The sequence below is a fragment of the Amborella trichopoda genome, chromosome 1 (genome assembly GCF_054954075.1).
Source record: "Amborella trichopoda isolate Santa Cruz 75 chromosome 1, AtrichopodaSantaCruz75HAP2 v2.0, whole genome shotgun sequence".
Taxonomy (NCBI): Eukaryota; Viridiplantae; Streptophyta; class Magnoliopsida; order Amborellales; family Amborellaceae; genus Amborella; species Amborella trichopoda.
In genome coordinates this window covers 20,224,004-20,239,380 of record NC_142336.1, presented here as the reverse complement: position 1 = coordinate 20,239,380, position 15,377 = coordinate 20,224,004, and positions in this window count along the sequence as shown.

Below are 15,377 nucleotides of genomic sequence, written 5' to 3'. Positions count from 1 at the left end.
GAAGAGAGGAGGAGGATTCTACCCTTTCTCTTAGGGTTAAGCACTTCCCTGAACGTCTGCCCTCCCATTTCTTGTAGGGCCTTCAATCAGGTGAAGTTCCTTGACATGTTAATGGCTTTCCTATCATTGGACCCTGGTTACGGGATTGGTTTCTTTCCGCTCGATAGTGGCCCGAGCTCATGGTCATGCTGGCTTCAATTTTGATGATAAGCATCTTGAACATGGCCTCTTGCCATGTGAACTTTTTGTTCCTCGAGGCTCTTGCTGAGAGGTTCAACTATCAAACGAACACCTTCTTCCTTCCTACAGGCGGGACAATGCCAACTTTAGAAGAAGTTGTCAGGATTTCAATACTGAACCTAGCCTGGATTATGTATCAACCTTCTACTGCCACTGCCGAACAGATTCGTATTTTTCTGTTTGTGTTGTTTTGCTCCATTCTTTTTGCGAGTGGTTGTAAGATGGTTCGTAGTTCCCTTACTCCTCTAGTCTATGCCTTCTAACAACGAGCGAGTTACATCATTGTTTCGACCATGTTGGCGGGCATTTAGTGGGGTCTTCACGATCGAGTCACGTGAGGTGACCGATTTATTGAGGGCAGTGTTTTGATTTTGCAGGTGTATTTTTTAACTCAATTTTAATTTATTTTGCCCTTGCAACTCAATTTTTTGTCTAGTTTTGACCCCTAGATTTCATATTTTTACCATAGAAATATCCTGGAAAAAGCCCGGCTCGAACTGGGAGGGCCTGAGTTGAGCAACACTGGTAGTGTCGCCCCGACGACACTGTCAGTGTCGCCCACACAGGCTGGGCGACACTATTAATGTTGCCTAGATCAATCTGCCCCAGATGGTTCCGGGGTCCAGGGCTCCTATTGTGTGACATTTTGGAGTGATTTTGGGCTCTGTTTTCTACAGATTTGAGCCTATGAACATATCGCAATTGTTCGTCCTCCTTGAACAACGATGGTTGTATCTGCTGCTCTGGGTTTGGCATATGTCAATGATACCACCCGACCTCATGACATCAACCATTATCACAAGATTATTGATGAGTTGTTGACATCCAATTGGGTGATCAGAGGTCTTGAGAACATGTCCCTACTTCTGCCTACTATGGGGCATTCATGTCTTATTTTGGCAGGCAACAGTTCACAGAGGGGTATTTCCCTCAGAGGGTGCTTCGCCAGTTTCACCATATTCAGAATTATACTTCTACTAGAGAGGTAATAGATTGTCACCTTATATTTTTGCTTTGACGACACTCTTCCACCCTTCTGGTCAAGGCTGGTTTATCAATGAAGGGGAAGAAGTCCTCTTCTAGTGAGGGGTTGGCTAAGCAAGACAAGCCCACAACTACTTCCAACTACGATTCTTGGTGGGAACATGCCTGCCCTCTTCCACTATGCCCCAAATCTTCGAGATTTCATGGCAAACCTTCTGCTCCTACTTAGGATCTCATGCCTTCTAGAGAAAAAGGTGCCTCTTGTTCAAATAAAATAATCAAATCCAATGCGGACATGTCTAATATCATCTTAGAAGGGGCTGAAGTTGAATTGGCATGGTGGGTGGCCTTCGTGGCGGAACTCAAGGAGAACGATGTTGATTTGAAGCCGAAGACTGAATAGCCAACTATTTTTATTTTCTTTGCTTTTTTCCTTGGCATGAATAAGTTGATCTCACGATCACCATTATTTTTAGTAAATTTATTTTCGTTGAAGTCTGTTAGGACAGTAGAAGTTTCGGTCATAGGACCAAGTTTGATGGCATGAACGCCTATCATAATTTTGTTTCCCATTTTGATTGGTCTTCAGGGATTGTGGAATCATTTCTAATTTTTTATTTTCTCCATGTTGCTGCCCCTGTTGGGGGGTCTTTGTTCAACTTGTATGTGTGCAATTGATTCGTTTATGTATAGTAGAACACTTTCTTTGTACACACTTTCCAAACTAAATTTTTACAAACTCAACCCCCTAGTTGTAGGGTTTTTGTCTCGAATTCTCGGCTATTGGGTCATCATACGCACATACAGGGATGAGATTGCCTCATTTTGCCTCAGGGGATCCAATCGAGAGAAAAATGCTCCCAGACTAGTCAAATTCGTCATTGACGAGGTTCACCCATCTTTGATATGTAGTAGTTAGTAATTATACTCATACAACCATGGAGTGCCTGGCTAGTTTCAAGCCTTCATAACAGGCGTAGGAAGTTAGCTTTGAGAATGAGGTCAGATTGACTAATAGTTTAGCCTCTTGTAGTGATGGAAGAAGTCCTTTCTAAAATTTTGAAAATGGATGATTTAGAAGTCAATTTGAAAAGCATTTTCAAAAGCGACGGGACTTACAGTTTTGCCACCTATGGCCCCTTTAGTGGTTATTTTTTTTATTATGTTTTACCCAAAGATGATGAAAGGATTTCGTTGTGGGATCGTGAGAACTCAAAAGTCTTGAAGTTGTCTTTTTATCTTTGGAGCTTTCAACCTGTGCTTCGTGGGTCCATGAAGAGTTATCTGGATTCTTGGAGGCTTCCATCTTGGAGAGGTCTCAACGTTCTTCCAATTGGTCTTCCATTCATGTCACCCTCCGGCATCTTTCTGAGGTGGTTCTGTTGGGAACTTGCAGGGTTTAGGAGGTGTCTTAGTCCTCAGGGTCTGCTTGTGCAGTATTGTTAGAAGTTACAAGTACTTGTTTGTACTTGAGTGTTTTGAATCGGAAGCTCCATCTTTGAGATTTTTTTTTTATTTTTTTTTATTTTTTTTTTAACTTGTGATGCCTTTTCAGGTTTTCACCATGTCCATTTTTTTTTTTTTTTTGGTGATGCCTTTTTAGATTTTCATCACACTTTTGATCTCGTTACGGGTAGTATTTTCTGAGATAAATCGCATTAATGGGGTCAGTGAGTTTGTACCCCTCCTAATTTTTTATCTTGTAAGAATTCCCAGCGTGCACTCGGGTAACCACGAATGGCCCTTCCAATTAGGTTTGAACTTGCCTAATGGGTGTGGATTTGCAAGACTGTGGAAGATTTTCTTAAGTATCATGTCCCTTTCTCTGAACTGTCGAGGAACAACTTTTCTTTGGTATGCCGTCTCGATTCTACACTGGTATGCAATGATATTTTGTGTTGTTTGTAGTCATCATTCATCCAAAGTAACAAGGGCAGCGATTAGTGCTTCGATCTTTTGTTCCTCATCTAAAAGTTTGTGAATAAGCACTTGGAGAGACGGTATCTCAACTTCAATCTGTCGCACTGCTTCCATACCATACACCAATGAGTATGGGGTCATGTCAGTAGGAGTCTTCTCAGTTCTGTGGTAGGCCCATAACGTGTCATTTAGCTTTTCATGCCAATCTTTGCCACCTTTTATTATTCTATCTATAATTATGAGAAGTCATTTGTTCGTGGTCTCTGCTTGTCCGTTTCCTTGAGGGCAGTAAGGTGTGGAGAATTTTTACGTTACCCCAAACTTTTTACACACCCTAGTGACCTTTTCATTTTTAAGATTGGATCCATTGTCAATAATTATTGACTCAGGAACACCAAATCTGAATACAATGTTGTTCTTTATGAAACAGGCAACATGTTGTCCCTCAGTTTTGACAAATGATGCTACCTTTACCCATTTTATGACGAGTAAGGAGTTACCAATCACTTGTATTTGCTAGATTTTCACTCCCATGGCATTCTCTAGCTCGGCTATCAAGGCTTCATATTCAACAATGTTATTGGTACATGGGAAATTCAATTTAATGGTTGTTGGCAATAAAATCTTCTCTGGTGAGCATAATATGACTTATATATCTGACCCGTATTTGTTCCTTGTATCGTCGAAGTATAGCTCCTAGATTGAGTCCTTAATTGTGAAGAGGTTTTCATCAGGGAGATCCGTGTTGACGGGTGTGTTATCAGAAAGTGCATGTTCAGCCAAGTGGTCAGCAATGGCTTGTCCTTTGACCGAGTTCTGAGTGCATATTCGATCTCGAAATTGCTCAATAGCATCCTCCACTTCATCAAATGTCCGTTAAGGACTAGTCTCTCTAATTAGTAATTGAGTGGGTTTATTTTTTAAGATGAGCTTGAGTGTATGAGATAAGACACAGTGTCTTAACTTTTGCATAAACCACACAAGTGTTAAGCAATGCTTCTCCATATCCGTATATCTTGTCTAATAGTCGATCATGGTTTTGCTGATGTTCTATATCATTTGTTCTTTTTCATGGTCAGTGTATTGTCCTAACATTGCCCCCATGGTCTTGTCTTTCACAAATATGTACAGGAATAAGGGTTTTTCTGGACTTGGAGGGCTAAGGACGAGAGGCTTACTGAGGTACTCCTTGATTTGGTCGAACGCTTCTTGGCATTCATTATCCCATATGAAAGGGGTATCTTTCTTAAGGAGCCTATTGAACAACGTACACTTGTCTGCTAGTTGTGAAATAAAATGCCTTATGACTTGTAAGCGACCTTGAAGGCCACCGATTTCTCTGATGTTCCTGGGAGAGGGCATTTCAGTGATGGCTCGTATTTTGGACGGGTCCACCTCAATGCCTCTTTGTCTTATTATAAAGTCTAGTAATTTGCCTGATTCAACTTCAAAGGCACATTTCTATGGATTGAGTTCGAGTTGATGTTTGTGGAGTCTTTCAAAAATGGTTCTCAGGTTGGTGAGATGATCAGACCTAGTCTTTGACTTGACCAAAATGTCGTCGACATAGTCTTCCATGATGGTGTGCATTAAGTCATGGAAGATGCTAGTCATTGCCTGCTGATAAGTTGCTCCTACATTTTTGAGGTTAAAGGGCATGACTTTGTAGCAGTAAGTTCCCCATTATGTTATTAATGACATTTGGATCTAGTCTTCTTCTGCCATGAGGATCTGGTTGTAACCTAAAAGCCATCCATGAATGACAACATCTCGTGTCCCGCAGTGTTGTCGACTAAGGCATCTATATTTGGTAACGGGAAATCGTCTTTGGGACATGCCTTGTTGAGGTCTCGGTAGTCGACACACACTCGGATTCTCCTATCTTTCTTCAGTACGACCATTATGTTGACCAATCACTCTGAGTAATCGATGGGGGTAATGAACTTTTCCTTAAGCAGTTTGTCGATTTCTTTCTTAATTTTGAGCTCAAGGTGGGTCTTTTGATATCAGAGTTTCTGCCTTACGGGCTTTGCCCCTTCGTTGAATATTAGGTGATATTGCACCAATGTGGGATCTAGCCCCTGAGATATCATCATATGACCAGGCAAAGACATCATGAAAAATCATATTTTCCCACTCCTCAGGAGATAGGGAGGTTCCAATCTTGGTTAACCTTGTGTCCTTCTTAGTTCCTAGGTTTACAACGATCGTCTCTTTGATGATAGTCGTTGGGTCACCATTGAACATCTTTTTGAATTGCTTAACATGGGTAGTGAGTTCCTCAGGTTGAGAGATTTCTTCAGACTCTTGGTTCTCTTGATCTTCGTCTTGGTCGTTCAATTCGTCGTCTTGGGTATTATGCACTGTTATTGGGCTATCTTGAGTGTTCGTCATTTTTGAAAATTCTTTTTCATTATTATCAATTTTATCATGTTTTGAATTTTCAACATATTTTGAAATAACACAAAAGGTGTCCCTTATGAGACTTGCAAGAGATGTGTTGGGGACTGGACGCGCAAGGTGGTTAGATGGCCACCCTGCGCCCATCCGTTTTTTGGCATCGGGACTTGAAGGTGCCACTGGTATGCTTACAGCGATTCTCAAGATAGAGGAGTGATCGACCAATTTTGTTTCTGGGTTTGTATAGGCAAATGAACACGTTTGGCTGTGTTAGAGCCGATTGTGCATACCTTGAAATCCAGAACAGCAGAAAGGTCTTCAATTTCTAGTTCTTGTGTGTGCTGAGATGTGGAAGAAGAGTTATTCCCTGTTGGGGATTCAATGATCACTTTTGGTCATTTTGAAGGATGGGCATCGAGAGGATTGAGGCTTTGAATGCCTCAAGATATAAAGTCTGGATAGCTTAAAGGCTTCATCTAGCTTTGAAATAAGGTAAGAGAATACCCGAGACCTCTTCGATCCCCATTTTCAATTTTGACTTGGTGCGATTCAGAAATTGCCTCCATTATGCCTTGCCCTTGATTCCCCAAGCCTTGGTTTGGTTGGAAGCCTTGGGAGAAGAGCATGTGCCAAGCTTCGAGGGACCCGAAACCATATTGATGTTGACATTGGATGATGTCCTCCATCGATGTAGAAGTTTGCAAAATTTGAGGAATAGGGTCACCGACCTCTAGGCATAAGGTGGCACAATCAACTTGCTCGAAAGAAGTGAGTGGGATTTCTCCAAGCTCGACCACTACGGCTAGCTTCCCATTAAGTATACGAGGATTGAAAAATGGAGGAGGTTCAGCACATACCTTCGTGACCCCACTTTAGGTGGGGAATTTGAGGCAATGATGGAGCGTAGAGGCAACCACAAGGATTTCATGCAGCCATGGTCTTCCTCGTAGCATGTTGAATGAAGGTTTTATGTCCAAGACATAAACTTTATCACTTGGACAGTAGGGCCGATCTTGAGTGTGAGAGGAAATATGCCATCAGCTTATCTCTTGGTCCTGTTGTATGCAGCGATAGTTAGTTGACATGGTTCAAAGTCATCTGGGCTTTTTCCTATCTCTTTCACTGTTTTCATAGGGCATATGTTTAAGGATGCCCCATTATCAAGAAGCACTCTTCGTATCTCATATCCTTGCATGAAAATGGTGGTGTGCAGAGGTTGGACACGAAAGCGGTTGAAGCTAGCTAGGACGTCATCGTCCATGAACAAGATTGGTGTTGGTGCCATCAGTTGGTTGATCATTCCGCACAACTCATCCAACTATGTGTTGCTCGAGATGAGTGTCTTGGCGAGGACCCTTTCGATCTAGGCTCTGTGTGCTGGTGAATTAACGAGTAGCTCCAAGATGGAGGTTTGAGCCGGTAGATCGTAGGTGGTTGCGGATCCTTGAACTTCTTTATTTGGTTCGTGATCTGCGACCCCTATCGGTTGCTTGGAGTTTTAGGTGTTTCTCATTCTTTCATCGAGAGTATCAATCATCAATTGAATGGGTTTGAACACTCAGCCTCTTCAGGTTAGGGAATCAACCTCGCCAGCTTGGAGCTCGATAGGATCAGCCCTAACAAAAGTAACGGCCCCTTGTTTGGAAGATTACGCCTTTTCATTGTTTCTAACCATATCAATTTCTAGCATATCATCTTCGCCATATTGGTCCCATTTGGGAAGGTTATCGAGGTTTGGAGATGAAGGGTTTCCTCTTAGAATGCTCAAGAGATCTTCTTCGGGATCTTGAAAGTCATGGTCACAAGCCAATATGAATTTGACCAGGATCCTCTTCTTCTTCGTCTCCACTCTTAACCATGTGAATGACAACGTTCTCTTTTGAGTTGTCTTGAGCTCCCGGCTTTTCGGTCGTTCTGACCATATTTTTAGGGATAGGATTTGTGAAGATACCTATATTTTAATTAGGTTCTTTGACATGTTGTTTTTTAGGTGCGATAGTGATGTCCCCTCTATTGATTAACCCTTGAATCACCCGTTTCAAATATATGCAGTTTTGAGTATCATGAGCATGGTTTTGATGCCATTTAACAACTTGCTCTTATCTGTGACTTGAAATGGTGGTTCAGATGGTGGCGGAAGATAAACGATATTTCTAACCAGGAGTAATTCTAGCACCTTTTTTAATGGGTCTTTGAGAAGGATGAAATTATCCTCTCACCTTTAGTTATTATTTCGAGCGTTGGCTCTACGCTGACCCCTTCGATTTTGGTTCTGATTGTTGTGATGAGTGGATGAACCTTGGGCCGGTTCGTTAAGGAGAATCTCATTAACCTGAACGGAAGCTTTCCCCTTGTTATTATTCTTGCTCTTATTTTGGGGAGTTGTTATAGGTTTATTGTCGGGTCTGGCGCTGAGGGCTGTCCCTCTGGCCCTTTCATGACGCGCCACCTGCTCAATCATGCAGTCCAAAGACTGGTGGATAAGACCTTAGCTAAAGAAGGTCCTATATTCATGAGCAGCATTCTCTAAGACTATTGAGATTTTGCCTGGGTCCATGAGAGGACATTCTATGACCCGCATCGCCGCCACACGGAATCGACGAATGAAATCCTTGAAGGAATCTCCTGGGTTTTGTTTCGTTGCATTGAGCCCTCTCAGGGAGAGAGATCTTAGTGTCGACCTGTGGTAGTGAGAGACAAATAGGTTGAATATTTCGTCTAGAGTGATGTGTGGTTGAGCAGACATCGTTCTCCGATGCCAGTTCAAGGCCTCGCCAGTCAATGTTTGCGAAAATATGGCCTTCAGTTGGTTAGGCATGTCTCACAAAGCTCTCACGGAGAGGAGGTAAGCATTGACGTGAGCATCTAGATCGCTCTTCCCATTGAACTTGTTTCTAAATTCTACGACGAAAAATCCCAGAGGAATGTCCTCCATGCCTCTAAGGGTCTCTTGAACATAAGCCTTTGGGGCTAGAATTTCATGCATGCCCATGCTAACGAGCATATCCTGCATTGTTTTTAAGGTGCCTTCTTGTTGGGTATTTGGCATGACAGTAGGCCCACAGGTCGGTGGGTTCCCAAGCGTAGATTGATAAGTTGAAACTTGGAGTACATGTTGGCCTGCATGGTCTTGAGATTGATGAGCCGTAGTCATCGAGGCGATTTGATACATTTGTGCCTGAGGGGCATACTAACCCATAGGTGTCACCACCGGTTGCAAAAATTGCACGGTTTGTTAGACCAGATGAACTAGAGGGACCGATTGGAGAATCGACTGACTCGGCTGTGCTAGGGGTTGACCTATGCCACTAAGTTGGTTTGGCATCGACCCATGAGCTGGGGCATGAACAGTGTAACCTAGGTCAACTAGACTTTTAAGGGCAGCTTGGACACCTATCTAGCTTAAGGGTTAGTCTAGATTGACACATCTGCTTTGTACAATGTTAAGGACATCATGAGATGTATTATGGTGGATCGAGGTTGGGTTGGATCCCCTAGACCTAGGTGGGTCTTGGTTTTGAGGTCGCTGTGCCTCAGGGTTATCTTAGTTAGAGTCACGGGAATTGGTGTTTCATACTGCATGAACATCTTCCCTCACTCGACTCTTTCTTTGGTTGCCTAAGAGCCCATGTAGGACGATCCCAGGTCGGACCCCTTGACTATTCAGAGTCTTTCGGGCTGAACTAGCGTTTCGAACGACATAAATCTCAGGATTAAGAGTGGACCCTTGTAACTCTACCTCTAATTGAAGACCTAGGTGTTGGATAATGGATTGATCTGAGTTTTGTCGATAATCCTAAAGGATCACGACATACTGGTCCCTAGGTTTGGGCAAATTAGGCTTAGAGTCGGTTGTGGAGCGATCATCATGGTCACCTTGAGTGACTGACATGGTGATTGCTTCTAGTGGGTTCTAGAATCTAGAGTTAAGTTAAGATCTAGACTCGAGGGCTTAGGGCAAACCTAACCTGACTTTAGGGGCAAAACCTTAACTAAGACCTAGGATAAGACTAGACCGGAACCTAAACTTGCTAGACTCAATGGGTATTGGTTCACTCCCTAATGAGCCATGTTGAAACGTGGGGGATCTTATGTGGCTCTCACCCCCTGATGAGCCATGGTGATTAGGAGATCTTATACGGCTCTCACTTCCTGATGGGCTATGTTGAAACGTGGGTGATCTTATGCAGATCTCACTCCTTGATGAGCCTTGGTGGTTGGGAGATCTTATGTGGCTCTCACTCCTTGATAAGCCATGTTAAAATGTGGGGGATATTATGCGGCTCTCACCCCCTGATAAGCGATGATGGTGTTGCGATTGGATGTTGGCTTTTGAGGATTTTAGGCAGACCTCATTAGATGACTGTTTGGAGATTGAATGTCGGCTGAGGTGGTGGTCATGCATCAGCCTGTCTTGTCGGTCCAAGCGCCCATTTGGGGGTTTGCACTTGAACAGGGGAAGTGGCATCGTGAAGACGGTTTTCACCAACTTTTGTTATTTAAGGGCTCTTTTACCCATGACCTCATGGTCATATCCACCCTTTTCGTCTATTTTTGCTCATGATGCCCTTTTTAGGGTTTTCATCATGCCTGGATTTTTATTTCCACGGAACTCTTTTACTCATGATTTCATGACCATGCCCATCCGTCAATTTTACTTATCGTGTTCCCTTGTCCAAGCGTACACCATGCCCATTTTTTTTCATGTAAAAGCGTATTTAGAGTCTTGCCTTCGAGACCTATGAGAAGCCTTTTAACGTCATGCAATTAGGACGCTATAGTTTAGGGTCATACATTTGGACCATAGTAGTGATGAATGGCAATTTGTGGAGGCCATAGAGTGAGCTTGGTGATGAATCTGACCTACTTGGATAGATGGCATGAAGTTGCCTTCTGAAGAGTTGATGATGGATGGATGGTGGGTGAACAATGGTGACCCACTAGCTGACAACAAGTATGGCTTGCAGAAGGGTTCGCCATTTGGTGAGCATGGGCAAGGCTCATTAGGGGAAAAGATGGTAATGATGGTGAAGGTGGTGCGCGCACATGAATGGGCCGGCTAGGGAAGGCGTGGGTGAAGATGCATGTAAAGGGCGTGTCCACGTATGTAGACTCACTAGGGAGGAAATGGAGGTGGTGTGCACACACGAACGGGTCGGTTAGGGAAGACGTGCGTGAAGATGCACGTAAAGGGAGTGTGCGTATGTGTGGGGGCATCATTAAGGTCATGCCTCTTGGACCTTGGCGAAGCAGTTTTAATGTCATGCGGTCAGGACATGCACTATAGTTTAAGGTCATACAGCTGGATCGTGGTTGCGCAGTTTAAAGTCATGCAACTAGGACCATGCAGTTTAAGGTCGTGCAACGAGACCTCCGCTATAGTTTAAGGTTATATAGATTGGACCACGGCTGCGAAGTTTAAAGTCATGCAATTAGGACTATAGTTGTGCAGTTTAAGGTCATGCAATGTGGACCCTCACTATAGTTTAAGGTAATATAGTTTGGACCACGGCTGTGCTGTTTAAAGTCATGCAGTTAGGACTAGAGCTATACAATTTAAGGTCATGCAATGCGGACTCTGGCTCTATAGTTTAAGGTCATGCAATGCGGAACAGTGTGTGGGTCGTCATATAAGTAAAGCTACATGGGGGATGGGTAGTGGATAGCAATCTGACTCCCTAGGGATAGAGATAGTTAAGGCTATACACAAGTGAGAGGTTTAGATAGAGATGACAACACTCGAGGAGTGGCAGACAGACGTGACTTCACTAGGGATTGGGACGTCCAGTGTGACCTCTTGAGGATAATGAGCAATGGCATTCATGTGACTCTGCTGAGGATGATAGACCAGAGCACAAATGAACCTCATGAGGGTTGAGAGGATAAGAAGGGCCCTAAACTCCTTGAGGATAGAGTGGGTGGTAGTAAGATGTGACTCTCACTGGGATGTTGGTGTGAGACAAACCCATTAGGGTTTAAAGAGGTAGGTATGAGTTTGCATACATCTAACTCCACTGGGGGTGTACCCTTGGAGTTGTGCGTATGGATCATTTGTCATGCCATGCGTTACAGTTTTAGGGACTTGTAGCTCAAACCATGGCTATGTAGTTTAAAGTCGTGTGGCTAGGACCGTACAGTTTAAGGTCGAGCAATCAGACCTTCGCTATAGTTTAAGGTCGTATAGTTTGGAGCATGGTGTTAAGATTTTTAACGTCATGCGGCTAGGACGTGCACTATGGTTTAAGGTCATGCAGCAGAACCATGATCATAAAGTTTTGAGTGCTGCAATGATGACTATGCAGTTTAAGGTCGTGCAACTAGACCACCACTACAATTTAAGGTCATATAGTTTGGACCATGGCTATGCAGCTTAAGGTCATACAGCACGGACCGTGGTCGCACAGTTTTGAGTCATGAGACAAGGACTATATAGTTTAAGGTCATGCAACTAGACCACCGCTACAATTTAAGGTCATATAGTTTGGATCATGGCTATGCAGTTTAGGGTCATGCAACACGGACCGTAGTCGCACAATTTTGAGTCATGAGACCAAGACTATGCAATCTAAGGTCGTGCAACTAGACCACCGCTACAGTTTAAGGTCATATAGTTTAGACCATGGCTATGCAGTTTAAGGTCATGCAGCACGGACTGTGGTCGCACAGTTTTGAGTCTTGATACCAAGACTGTGCAGTTTAAGGTCGTGCAACTAGACCACCACTACAGTTTAAGGTCATATAGTTTGGACCATGGCTATGCAATTTAAGGTCATGCAGCACAGACTGTAGTCGCACAGTTTTGAGTCATGAGACCAAGACTATGCAGTTTAAAGTCATTCAACTAGACCATCGCTACAGTTTAAGGTCATATAGTTTTGACCATAGCTATGCAATTTAAGGTCATGTAGCACGGACCGTAGTCGCATAGTTTTTAATCATGAGACCAAGACTATGCAGTTTAAGGTCGTGCAACTAGACCACTGCTACAGTTTAAGGTCATATAGTTTGGACCATGGCTATGCAGTTCAAGGTCATGCAGCACGAACCGTAGTCACACAGTTTTGAGTCATGAGACCAGGACTATGCAGTTTAAGGTCATGCAACTAGACCACCACTACAGTTTAAGGTCATATAGTTTGGACCATGACTATGCAGTTTAAGGTCATGCAGCACGGCCCATGGTCGTGAGGGAATGTGACTCCATGGGGAACAAAACCATCACCGGTGGCTAGACTCCCTGAGGAGTGAGGCTATAGTGCAAGGAATGAACTTCCTGTGAATACAAGATGATGGTCCTAATGGGAGTGCCACGGCATGCGCATGGCAGTAAGTGTTGGATGATGCAAGCGGCATTATGCCCCTTGGTGAAGCATGTGGCAGAAGCCTTTGGCAAAACGTGCGGCAATAACTCTTTTGACGAGGCACGCAGCGATGGCCCTTGATGAAGGCACACGGCGATGGCCCTTGATGAAGGCGTGTGACGATAGCCTCTAGAGTGAAGCGAGGGACGATAACCTTTTCGGGTCTTAGGCTTGACCGGCCCCGGCCTGGTCTCATTATCGTCCGGGACAGGGGACCGGAGCATCATTTCATGCTTGCCAGGGGCGATTCACGACACCGCTAGGTATAAAAGGGGGAAAACCCTCTTTATTAGTTTACCGAAGGGTAAAACAGTAGAAGGGTTTTTAGAGAGAGAGGGCCAAAGCTTTTGGCGAAGGTTTTTTGACGAGAATCTCCCAGCCAAAATTTGCAGAGACAAGCGGTTGGAAGCTTTTCTGACGAGCTTCAAGTGGTCGCAAATCTTCGTGCAATGGTTGCAAACCTTTTCAGGAAGTGTCGAGGCTTTCTGAACAGGGAACACTATTTCTTGGGGTCTTAGCAGGATTTACAGAGATCCCTTGCCGGAGTTCCTATGCTCCTCCAGTCGTTATGTTGCCGAAGGTGAGGTCGCAGAGAGTTCAGAGGGCTCTGTAGGTCCTCTGGTTATTGGAGGAGGAGAAGGAGTGGCTGCATTGAGCTCACCAGAAACTTAGTGGAATTACGGTGGAATTTGGTGAACTGCTGAAGTGGCAAGAGCAGGGAGAAGGGAGATCCGCAGGGTCTCAGGGAAGCCTTCTGGGGATTCCGGTGGCTTTTCGCTAATTCTGACAGCGAGTGAAAGGCGGGGCATGGTTTTCCCGATGGGCGGGAGTGGATTCCCGGTGAGGAGGGGAAACATCAATGGGAACCCAAAAGGTTTCGAGACCGTGACGGTTGAAGAGTCGAAGGGTCGTGAGATGGCGAACAGTCATCCTCTTCACGTGCAGTGACAGGCGACGTCGCAAGTGTCAGGTGGCATGCCCAGATTTTAAGGGATGCACGTGCGATGCATGTTGATAGCTGAAGCGAGGCATTAATACGCCTTGGCAGTGGGACAGTGACAAACCTCTGTTGATTGCAAGGCAGCGATTTCCTTCTATCAGTTGACGGTGATAGTCCTGCCTTTGACGATAATTAGTGTCCTCCGACAAATGCCTTCTCGACGATTAGCCAAGGCTTTTAAAGCTGCCAGGAGGCAGGCTTCTTCAAGTAGGGACCTTATGGTTATTGAGGACAAGGAGCCTCTTGTTACTGAGAATGAACTGCATCCCTCTCCTCAACCTCCTGTCTCTGCAAGTGAGTGAGTATGACCTGATAATCATGGGCAACAAGGTAATCCCTCTTGCCACCTTGAGAGTGAGTCGCGCATCTTTTGCTCGAAGGGAACGTATCATAGGCTTAGCTTTTGTAGTCACCTCTTTTTCGGGACAAGTTATTCATCCTCTTGTCTGGCGCATCTGGGGAGGCTTTGTTGTTTCGCAGGCCATGATGCCTTTCCCTTCACAACTCACCAGGCTCAATCACTGTAATGTTTTTGTAGACAACTTATCAACTTTTTAGTCGGGCTTCTCTCTTTGAGTTGATCATGCTCCCCTCTTTGGCGAAGAGTCTGATAGACAACCTTTTAGATTTCAAGGTTCCTTGCACAGACTTGTTCAAAACGAAGGTGCTTGAAAAGGCTCGACAGGCTCGGGAAGTTCTATCTTTCGAAGAATCATCTTGTATTGAGAAATATCCCTCTATTAGGCATTTACTTAAGTTCTTTCCTAGGCCTTTGACTATCACTGATTCCGCGGTGGCACACTTGGGTAACCTTAGAACCAACTTGCTCATACGTCAGTTCGTTCACCCAGATTTCGAGATTTTGCCTTCAAAAGTTCCTTCGATTGTTAAAGAAATCGCATGTTTTGAGAATGAGAATGACATGGCGATTCTTGAATATACATCAATGATTTGGAAGGCTTGCATATTTTGGCCCATGAGGTAGGAAAAGACCCATTTTCTCCTCAGTTGATACGTGGGGAATATCCCCCTTTGTTCAGAAAGTTTTCCCTCCTTCAGGCAGTAGCCCTGAAGGATGGAATCAAGTGGACACAACACGACCATTATAGGATTAGTCTTGAAACTTGAGTGAACACTCTCATTTATAACTCTTTGTACACCAATTCTTGGTATTGATAATGTTGACAATTGTATGAATTTTCTGTTTTATGAACGAAATGTCACTTTTTGCTTGGGGTGTTGTGCGACGTCTCTCACTTTTATATGTTCTTCTTTTTATTTCTTTCATCCTTTGTTAATTTGAAATGAAAAAGAATCGCCCACACCTAGCTTTGTCTTGTGGCAACGTGTTGTGGCTTCAATGACCTCGAATGGGGGAGCAATTGCTTCCTCACTCCTTAGTGTTTGATTGGAGAGGGGCTCATAATTCATGGCTCTCATGATTTTATGAGCTTGCTCGCTGTAAATGCTCC